The 9,235-nt window shown below is 45.8% G+C and overlaps 1 pseudogene; it reads left to right on the forward strand.

The window, feature by feature from the left end:
* Window positions 1–251: 251 nt before the first annotated feature.
* Rps10l6 (ribosomal protein S10 like 6) lies at window positions 252–796 on the forward strand (annotated as a pseudogene).
* The last annotated feature ends 8,439 nt before the right edge of the window (window positions 797–9,235 follow it).

Genomic DNA, 9,235 nt, shown 5'->3' on the forward strand with positions numbered 1-9,235 from the left:
CGATGGCGGCGGATGGAGGAGCGGAGTTTGAAGGCCACGTGTGGCGGGAAGCGCCCGGGTTCGGGATTCAGCGCCCGCCTGTGTGTGTTCCTTTCGCCGCAGGCCCCTTCGCCCTTTCCTGCCCCCCTCCAGTCTCTAAGCGTTATCTTTGGTGAGGAGTTTCAGGGGAGCACTAAGCCCTTTGCCCTAGTGCTCCCTCCGCGGGAAGTGGGACCCCTTTTCGGCGTCATTCCTGTATTTCTTAAGGAAGAACCCCCCAGTTTTGCTCTAGATGTTGATGCCCAAGAAGAACCGGATTGCCATCTATGAACTCCTTTTTAAGGAAGGGGTGATGGTTGCCAAAAAAGACGTCCACATGCCCAAACACCCCGAGCTGGCAGACAAGAACGTTCCCAACCTTCACGTCATGAAGGCCATGCAGTCTCTCAAGTCTCGAGGCTACGTGAAGGAGCAGTTTGCTTGGAGACATTTCTACTGGTACCTCACGAATGAGGGCATCCAATACCTCCGAGATTACCTGCACCTACCTCCGGAGATCGTGCCCGCCACCCTGCGCCGCAGCCGTCCCGAGACTGGCAGGCCTCGGCCCAAAGGTCCAGAGGGTGAGCGGCCTGCAAGATTCACAAGAGGGGAGGCAGACAGAGACACCTACAGAAGGAACGCTGTGCCCCCTGGAGCTGACAAGAAAGCTGAGGCTGGGGCTGGCTCCACAACGGCAACAACGGAGTTCCAGTTTAGAGGGGGTTTCGGTCGTGAACGTGAAGTTGGAGATTATGTTGTCTTGAATAAACTTTAAAGAAAAATGTGGGAAAAAAAAAAAAAAAAAAAGGACCACACGGGCGATGGCTTGCTGGTAATGTGCTGAGACAATGCAGAGTACCTAGAGTGAGAGACTGGGAGCAAGCTTGAATACGTGTCTTGTATGGCCTCTTCTTCATCATAAAAAGCCATCAGGATTAAATCATGGACACTCCATTCTGATGGCCTCATCTAATTCTAGTCACCTCCCACAGGAGAAGATGGTCAGAATATTTAGGGTCTGCTTTCTCAGAATTTTTAAGTATAAAACACATTATTACAATCATCATCGTCATCATCATCATCATCTCTAAATTCCATAGTTGGATTAAGTTTTTATCCTCTTAATATCTCACAATGCATAAATATTGCTTTATTCATTAAATGAATGGAATATCATTGTCTAAGAAGGTTAGGCTACTTACATAATAAATTTTAATTTAATAAACAGTCAATGACTACAAATTTGTATTTTATAATATTCTTTATTACTACATTGATTACATTTACCTGTGCATTAAATCAACTACATTTAAGAATTAAATGTCAAGTAATAACACATTTAGTATTGTTTTCTATCCCAGACCACTTTGTACTAGTTAACTTCTTTTGACCTTTGGTTTGGACATGTGATAAAGCCACATGATGCAGAATCAAAGAAAGGAATGCACCAAGCTAACCAAAATAACATGTTATTTTTCTTCAGAAGCCATAAACCCCAAACAGGAAGGTGGTTATGGGCTAGATATGGCTTTTAGAACTTTCCAATGAGAAATAAAATAAGTTATAAATTATTTCAATTACACAGAGCAAATGATTAGTACTTCTCAGATAGATAGTTGGACATGAGCGATGAGTGGTTAGCAAATAGTGGTAGCCAGGCACATGATACAATGGTATTCACACGCTTACAATCAAATAAAGGTATATTGAGGTCATTCTAGGTAGAAGGGAGTCTACTTTTTTTTTTTTTTTTGAAAACTGAGAAATAAGGAATCAGCCATTCTTCCTCAGTCTTTTGTTAAAGTAGCACATACCTAACCCTGGGGAGAGGACAAGTAGAGATACTAGATCTGTGAGTTTGAATTTTTTATTTAATTCAAGCAGTGGATTCATCTTTTGAGGCTGCAGCTTTCCGTGTGTTTAGAAAATGTCATAAGGAATGAGTCACAAGATTTGATCTCATATAGGTCACCCGCTGACTGGAAAGGCAAGATGGGATACAGAGAAATCAAGCAACACACAAGGTAAAGGAACTGGCAGGGCAACACATGGCCGTCAGAAGCATGTCTGCTAGTCACGGTGCCACACACATGTAATCCCAGCACTCAGGAGTTTAAGGCCACCCCGGGATACACAGTGAGAAATGACAGCCTAGCTCGAAACACATTTTTTTCAGGGAGCAAGATGACCTCTAATATGGATTCTGGATCTTGATGAATTGTACCAAATCTGTGGTGTTGTGTCACCCCTGAGTTCAGTCTCTCCTCTGTTAGAAGCCTAACTTTTCCTCAAAAGGCTATGAGGAGACAGTCTGTACAGAGGTCCTGGCATTAGGTGAGGTACAAGGTAAGTAACGTTAACACTTGTGAGCCCATGGACCCGTCTATCTGGAGAGGAGGAAAATAGTTTAAGCCTAGGACTTTGAGACTAGCCTGGGAACATGGTAAGATCCTGTCTCTTAAAGAAAATGATAATAAATATTGTTAAGATTACTTTAGTCTCTTGTAAATTATAGGTGACTGTATATAAGAATGAAAACAAAGGCTTTTGCCTTTTTTGAAAAATATTAGAACCAGTGTATTACTCGCCCTGATTCTTAGTCTGTTGGGAATGATAACCAGCATCTTGTGTCTAGCTTCACCTCCTAACCTGTAGCTACCATGTGTGAATACATCTCCATCCACATTGGCCAGGCTGGCTCCCCGATTGGCAATGCCTTCTGGGATTGCTACTGCCTAGAACATGGTGTCTAACTGAATGACCAGATGTCAAAAAATAAGACCACTAGGAAGAGAGGACTTTTCAGCACCTTGTTCGGTGAGGTGAGCACTGGGAAGCCTGTGCCCAGAGCAGTGTTATGGAGCTAAGAACAGTGGTCATCCGCACAGATCAGCTCATCACAGGGAAGCAAGATGCTTCTAACGACTATGCCCCAGGCACTGTGCTGCTGACAAGGAGATTGGTGCCCCAGTGACCATCCTAGAGATGACATCATTGATGAGATCATCGGTTGAATTCATAAACTAAATGGCCAGTGCAGAGGTCTTCGGGACCTTTTTAGTTTTCTAGAGCTCTGATGGGGGAACTGACTCTGGGTTCATATCTCTACTTGTAAAATGTCTCTCTCTTGGTTACATCAAAAAGCCCAAGTTGACGGTCCCTGTTTATCCAGTTCCACAGTCATGTATGAGTCCCACAACTCCTATCTCACTGCCACACCGTCCTGGAGCACTGTCTGTGTCTTGATGGTGGACAATGAGGCCATCTAGAATCTTTGTCATAGACACCTCAATCTTGAATGTCTGAACTACACTAACCTTAACTGTCCTTTTAACTAGATTATGTCATTCGCCATTACTTCTTCCTGAATGCTGATCTCAAGAATTTCTAGGCCAACCTATTGGCCTATCCCCACATCCCAAGCACAGACGTCCCTGTCACCTCTGTTTAAAAAGCTGACCATGAGCAGTTTCCTGCAAGAAAGTTACAAGTACTTACTTTGAGACAACCAACCAGATGAGCCTTAACCCTCACTGTGGTAAATGCATGACTAGCTGCCTATTGTACCACGATGATGCGGTTCCCAAAGATATCGCTGTTTCTATCGCTGCCATCAAGACCAAATACATCACCCATGTTGTGTACTTGTGACTCACCGGCTTCTGTGTTGACATTAATTACGAGCCTTCTATTGTAGCAGAGGGCTGGCCAACATACAGCGAGCTGTGTGCACGCCGAGCAACGCCGTGGTCATTGCTGAGGCCTGGGCTTGCCTACAGCACAGATTTAAACTGATATAGGTGAGAAATGCCTTTGCTCACTAGTATGTGGGTGAAAGGATGGAGAACGGGAAGTTCCTGAGGCCCATGAGAACACAACTGGCCTAGAGAAGGGCTAGGAGAATGAGGAAGAAATGCATATGGGTTCTGCTGACGGGGGAGGAGGGGAGGAGAAAGACAATCTTCATTAAGCTTCCTTTCAGCCCTGCAGGCCGCATTTCCAGAACGTGAGCTGTCTGTCGGCTGGCAGACACCAGTGATTTGCCATTGGATTGTCTTCACTCGGCAGTGGCCGTTCCTGCCTTTTCCGAGTGTACCTGTAACCTGTTCCATGATGCCTCAAAGTAAACACTTTGAGAAAGAAACGTCTAAATGACCTTAACTCACATAACCACAGCACAACTGTGCTCTTAGGTATGAAGAACGCTGAACGGTTAGCAACATAACTGGGAGAAATCACACTGCGACTTTTTTTCTTTTTGGACAGAAGTTTGTCATTTTGAGATGACGTTTTTCTGGAGTTACGCAGCTCTTTTCTTCCGAGTTACTTCCATTTCCATCGGAAGTATTCGTTGGCAAGAGATCCCATCTGTGATTGCACGGGGTTTTATATGAAAATGCAATTAATTAACAAAAAATATTATCTGTAAGGAATACCAAGAATCACATGCATTGTCTGACTTTCAACAAACGTGGTAGAAATACATAAAGATTCTGTGCCCTTTTGCCTGAGACCCTCTCCTTCCTCATGGTTTTAGCTACTTCCTGTTTTCTAATGACTCTGAATCCGCATCTGACCCCTAACTTCCCTTCTGTGTCTCAGACTCTGTTCAAGTGATGACCAGACAGCATGTCCAGGCCCTCCCTTGCCTCAATGCTACCCAAGGAACTCAGCGATTTACTTAAGCAGTATTTTTGCCCTTCTCCCCATCAATCCTTCCATTTTTTAAGTTTTCACCTCCTACATTTTTCTGACCCACCCTTCCTCTGTACTGGTGTAACCAATGATCCTAGCTTTGGATCTCACTTATGATTGAAAATCTGTTGAACTGGCCTGTTCTGGCTCTGTGTCAGAGGCTCCACACTGTAGGGAGAAGCATCCGTCTAAAGATTAAGCTGACCTACTCTAACTCCTTCACTTAAACTCCCTTATTGTTAGGGGAGGAAACAAAGCTCTCAGCACAGCTCACCAGGAGCCTTCTGGAGAGGCCCCTTCCCATCTTTCCTAGTGCAGCCATTCATTAACTGTATTATTCTTTGAACTAATTTTTACTGAGCATCTAGCACAGAGTAGACACTGTTTTAGAGACTGGGAAAGGTACAAGAAAAACGGGTGAGGTTTTTGCCCTTCGTCGGCATGCATTGCACTAAGACACATCAGAAAGAATGAACAAAGAGGGAGGCCTGTGATATCAGGTACTAAGAGGCAATATAAGAAATAATGAACCAAGAAAAGGGGATGGACTTGGGTGGAAATCACTGATTCCTGTGGGATAGAGAAGGCCTCTGCAAGGAAAAGACTTGGGCAAATTTTAATCAAGCTAAGCAGCGAACAGTTTAAAGGATGCAAAGAGAAATGGCTCTGGAAGAAGAGCAGCGCCTACCTCCCGAGTTTGAGAAGCCTGAGACGAATACAGGTGAGCTGGTTTGCCAAGAGGAGGCATGAGATTTCCCTCAAGGCCACAGTAACTCATCCCAAACTAGATGGAGAGAGATGAGACCAAAAGTGTGTAGGATTCATTGTGAGAATCTAACTTCCCAGTGGAGGAGCCAAGTGTCAATCCCAGTAAATCTACTCTCTGTGGGCTTTAATAAGGTCAATTCAGTTGAGAGTCCCTTGCCACAACTGGACCAGTCTGCTTTCATTCGCAGTCTCTCTAAGCGTTTCCCACCTCTCCTGCTTTGGTGAGAAACCTCTCTGTCAGTGGGTGATGCCTTTTCTTGACAGGATGTAGAAATCACTGACCCCTGGGAGCCAGCCTAGGCTAACCCTCCACAGCTTTCAAAACCAGAAAATTGATTTAAATGTTTTAAACATTAAAGATCTTTAAGATACTTTAATAACATTATCTCAAAACAGTTTCAAAATCAGTATTACATGTTAAATATTCTAAGCCTTGAATTTTATAAACTTTTGCATGGTATTATCATAGATAAAATGGTAAAGGTAGTCTTTACTTAGTACTTAGTTGGGATTGCAATTGATGGAGTTCTACATCAAGGGAGTGTCGATTACTGATTTTGAAAAAAAATAAAAGGCTGATTTGAAAAACTGTAGCCCTGTCTGAGGCAATGGTTTTGGGGGGATGGGTTGTTTGCTTGCTTGCTTGTTTTATATTTTTGTTTTCTTTCTTTCCTTTTAAAAGATTTATGTGTTTTATGTATGTGAGTGCACTGCTGCTGTCTTCAGACACACCAGAAGAGAGCATCAGATCCCATTACAGATGGTTGTGAGCCACCATGTGGTTCCTAGGAAATGAACTCATGACCTCTTGAAGAGCAGCCACTCTCTTAACCACTGAGTCATCTCTCCAGCCCTTTCTTCTTTCTGATACGGAAGAAAATACTGTACAAACAGATTACATGTAATTGATTAGCACAAACAACAGAAACTCACAGCCTGGCGTGCCAGCAGATCACTCAGGAAAAAGTCGAAACAATTACTGAGAGAAATACTATGAGGTTCTAAATTTAGGCTCGTGACGGGAAAATGCCGGGCTATAAAACAATTCTGCTTTAATAGCTTACAGTACAAAATGAGTTGTGACAAAGGTGTGGTTGCTTTGGGGCCACATTAGGTTTCCTTAGAATCAGCCGGGGCAGAACCAGAGCAGTGGCATAGGGAACTGCAGCACTTGGCAGCGAGAGGATCCTGCGGAGCATTCTATGCTGGAGAGGACGATAGGAGAGCAGGACCACATCCCAGAAGAAGCGAGCAGAGGTTGGGAGGGGCTCCGTGGCGTCTTGTGAGGAAAGGCTTGGTTTTCCCATTCTTGCACACTGCCCTACAGCACACAAACCGAACCTCAGAGGGTAGGGCTGAGGCAGGGCAGGAAAGTGCACTGGGCTCTGGTGGAAGATAAGAAAGGCCCACAGGCATTGGAGAGATGACTCCATGATGCTCTCGATGCTGGCATGAGGCCTTGATCCCTTGCACCCTGTAAAACAGCAGTTCTAAACTTTCCTAACGCTGCAACACTTTAATACAGTTCCTCATGTTGTGGTGACCCCAATCACAAAATCATTTCCTTTACTACTTCATAACTGTAATTTTGCTACTATTAGGAGTCATAATATGAATATCTGATATGCAGGATATCTAATATATAACCCCTGTGAAAGGGTTGTTTGACCCCGATAGAGTTGTGACCCCACAGGTTGAAAACTGCTGCTATAGAAAAGTAGGTTTGCAACCCACCCACAAAACTTCTAACCCAAAATTTATCCTGTCGACAATATATGCAGGAAGAGGGGAGGGAGCAGAGACAGAGGGAATGGCCAACCAATAACCAGCCCAACTTGAGACCCATCCCATGGGCAAGCGCCAATCCCTAACACTATTAATAATACTCTGTTATGCTTGCAGACAGGAGCCAGCTGTTCTCTGAGAGGCTTCACCCAACAGCTGACTAAGACAGATACAGACACCCAGAGCTGAACAGTGGATAGAGCTTGGGGACTCTTTATGGAAGAACAGGAGGAAGGATTGTGGGCCCTGAAGGGGATAGGAACTCCACGGGAAGACCAACAGAGTCTGGTCCAACTAACCTGGACCCTTGGGGCTCTCAGAGTCTGAACCACCAACCAAAGACCTAGGCCTCCCCACTCATATGAGGTAGATGTGTGGCTTGACATTCATGGGCCCTGAACAATTGAAACGGGGGCTATCCCAAAAGCTGTTGCCTGGGCACAGGATATGTTATAGCTAGGCTGCCTTGTCTTGCCTCAGTGGGAAAGAAAGCACCTAGCCTCACAGAGACTTAAAGTGCCAGGATGGAGGAGATACCCAGGGGGACTCACATGCTCAGAGGAGAATGGAGGGTATCGGGGAAGGGTTGTGGGAAGGGGTGACTGGAAGGGGCACTGAGCAGGATGTAAAGTGAGTAAGTTAAAAAAAATAAATTAAAAATAAATGGTTAGTGAGCATCCGTAACCCTGACTTAGGTTGGGGTGGGGTCAGGCAGAGACAGAAGGCCCCTGAAGCTCACCGGGCAGATAGTCGTACCAAATTGGTGAGCTTCAAGTTCAGTAAGAGATCCTATGTCAGAAATAGATGGAGAGTGACTGTCAAAGACAAATGGCATTGACCTCTGATTTCCACATGCATGTATACATGATCCTATGTATACGCACACCCACACACACATACACAAATACACACACAAACACACACATAAATACACACACATGCTTCCTGGTTGCTGCCGCCGCAGAGAGCTCATAGGCAGCACCCCGCGAGCAAACTTGAGCCTCGGAACCATAGGTAAGACCAACTTTTCTGCTGCAAGAGACCTGCCTGGTAAACTCGGGACACACAGAGGCAGAATTCCTCTAGGACCAGGCACTTCCTGTGTTTACCGGGAGTCCCACACCTGCGGATCCCGGCCCGCAGCAGCTCTCTGCTCCCAGACCCCGTGGGACAGAGACTTCAACGCCTGGTCAGGTGAGCACTCCTGAGGCTGCAGAGCGGAGGAGACCACCAACACTGCCCACCCCTGCCCACATCCCTGGCCCAAGAGGAAAAAGTATACGGCCTCTGGGTTCCCGTAGAGGAGGGCCCAGGAGCGGCAGGACCCCTGCCTGAGACACGGCCGGGACCTGAAGGAACAGACCGGATAAACAGTTCTCTGCACCCAAATCCCGTGGGAGGGAGAGCTAAACCTTCAGAGAGGCAGACACGCCTGGGAAACCAGAAGAGACTACACTCTGCACACATCTCTGACGCCAGAGGAAAACACCAAACGCCATCTGGAACCCTGGTGCACTGAAGCTCCCGGAAACGGCGGCGCAGATCTTCCTGGTTGCTGCCGCCACAGAGAGCTCGTGGGCAGCACCCCGCGAGCGAACTTGAGCCTCAGGACCACAGGTAAGACCAACTTTTCTGCTGCAAGTGACCTGCCTGGTGAACTCAAGACACAAGGCCCACAGGAACAGCTGAAGACCTGTAGAGAGGAAAAACTACACGCCCGAAAGCAGAACACTCTGTCCCCATAACTGGCTGAAAGAAAACAGGAAAACAGGTCTACAGCACTCCTGACACACAGGCTTATAGGACAGTCTAGCCACTGTCAGAAATAGAAGAACAAAGTAACACTAGAGATAATCTGATGGCGAGAGGCAAGCACAGGAACACAAGCAACAGAAACCAAGACTACATGGCACCATCGGAGCCCAATTCTCCCATCAAAAAAACATGGAATATCCAAACACACCAG

Source organism: Rattus norvegicus, chromosome 15, assembly GCF_021556685.1.
Source record: "Rattus norvegicus strain SHRSP/BbbUtx chromosome 15, alternate assembly SHRSP_T2T, whole genome shotgun sequence".
Classification (NCBI taxonomy): Eukaryota; Metazoa; Chordata; class Mammalia; order Rodentia; family Muridae; genus Rattus; species Rattus norvegicus.